We start from the raw sequence: 2,112 nt of genomic DNA, 5'->3' as shown, positions 1-2,112 counted from the left end.
AAATTCAATGCCCATCTTGGATATGCTATACCTTTATCAACTGAAAAACTTGGAAGATCTATAAGTTTGGCTTATAAATTTCACAGAAAGAATCTAATGGAACAAGACGATGAACCATTTTCAATTACATATGCAATAAATTATGCTTTAACAAATAGCCATCATAGTATAATATTTAAAAACAGAGAAAGAATTTATGTTGATGAATTATTTTAGAAAATTGTAAAAACAGAAATACCAAAATATAAAGCTATTGAAAACCCAGTTTTATTATTAAAAGAACCATCAGAAAAATTAGTTTCATCGAATTTTCAAATTAGAGAATCTAAAATTAATAGCCCTTTAAGCTTATCCAAGTTAAAAATTAAAGAAGAAAATTCTGAAATAAAAGAATTAACAAAAAAGGTCGAAAAATTAAATGAAACCCTAAACATTAAATTATGACAATAAATAGAAAAAAAAATATATGTAACTTATCAAGACAAGAAACAAGAGCTCTTTGAAAGAGAAAATCGGTTGAATTATTTACAGTTTTCTGAAATAAATCAAAGAGTATTTGAAGCTCTAAAAATAATTTATGACAAGTTAAAAAGAGAGGTCGAAGAGCTAGAAAAATTAATAGAATCTCTAGAAAATAGTGATGAATCAATGATAGAATTTGCAGAAATTCTAAGATAAATAATGAAGCATACAAAGATTGAAAGACCAGAAAACAAAATAAAAAGAAAAAGGGCGAAAAAATTAAAAAGTAAAATAAAGGAATATAAAAGGAAATTAAATAATCTTCAGTTCGAAATTAATGACCTTATAATAAAAAGGATAGAAATAAAAACAAATATAAACAAGTTGGAGCTAAACTTAAAAAATTTATAAATGCCTGGAAAACCATATTATGACTTAAAAGAATTAAAGCTGTTGAAAGAAAAAATGGAAAATGAAGTTGAAAAATTAAAAAGATATTTAGAAACAACAGAAAGTGTAGAAATAAAAGAACTTTTTGAGGATTTGAAAAATTATATTAAAGAAAAAGACAAACAGATAAAAGATTTTATATACAATAATCCATGCAAAACAGAATATTATAAACTAAAACAAGACTGAAAAATTATGAAAATCAGAATTAGTAATAGTAGAAATGGTTAATACTTTCGATTATGAAATTGCAAATTATAAAGCACCACCAACCGAATCTATACAAATTACAAACTTATTCGAAGCAAAATATGAAGAGTTAATAGAAATTTCGAAAAAGAAGTTACAGGAAAAATCGACTTTTAAAAATTGGTATCAGAGTCAAGTTAACGATTAAGGGTAACACTTTTTTTTTAAACAACACTTTTAATAACACGCTTTTTCAGCCACAAAACAACAAAAATCTGTACATATCCATCTTTACACTAGATGGACCCATGTGGATAATTACTTATATATATAAATATAGTACTCTTGAAGAATTAGTAAGTTAGAGGTAGTTACAACCAAATGTATTGCAAGCGAACTTGTATTATTCCGAGAAATTCATCATGTAATAAAATATTTAGAGAAAATATTCATTTAAACAACATGTGTGGAGAACCTTTTCAAAATAGTAAGAAAGACAACAGACAAGAGCTCAGACGGCACTTGAGTTCATCCATTAGGATCAGAACGTGAAGGACCCTATCCAACACAAAGTTCGGATTACATCACTGCTCTCAACACACATTGCACCAGCCGGGAATTGAACCCGGGTCTGTACCGTGGCAGGGTACTATTCTACCACTAGACCACTGGTGCTTAGATGAAATTTGGTTAATCGCTTTTTAATTTCCATAAGGAGAACTTTCTTACCACTTCTCTTATCCCACAAACATATACACACAATCTCTTGTGAATTTAGGAGTGCAGCTGCAACTTTTTTTAGATGATTTAATTAGAATCGAAATGATTTAATGCGTTAAAAATTTAAAAAATATATTTTTATTCTTTAGATATATTAATATAAAAGAGAACGGTCTAAAAATAATTTGGGAGAAGTTTGTGTTTGGCCCACAAGAAATAGTTTGAGATCCAAATAATTTTAAGAGTTCAAAATTTTTAATATGTCAAATTCAAGCTTATGAAAATAGTTTG

General features: G+C 27.2%; 1 non-coding gene across 1 annotated transcript; it reads right to left on the bottom strand.

Moving 5' to 3' along the window:
- Positions 1–1,705: 1,705 nt before the first annotated feature.
- Positions 1,706–1,776, bottom strand: TRNAG-GCC (transfer RNA glycine (anticodon GCC)). Its single transcript has one exon. It is a non-coding gene; the product is annotated as a tRNA-Gly (tRNA).
- Between the last annotated feature and the right edge of the window lie 336 nt (positions 1,777–2,112).

The sequence above is a fragment of the Arachis duranensis genome, chromosome 5 (genome assembly GCF_000817695.3).
Source record: "Arachis duranensis cultivar V14167 chromosome 5, aradu.V14167.gnm2.J7QH, whole genome shotgun sequence".
NCBI lineage: Eukaryota > Viridiplantae > Streptophyta > Magnoliopsida > Fabales > Fabaceae > Arachis > Arachis duranensis.
Note: the sequence above shows the minus strand (reverse complement) of the source record. Positions and strands in the feature narration are given on the sequence as shown.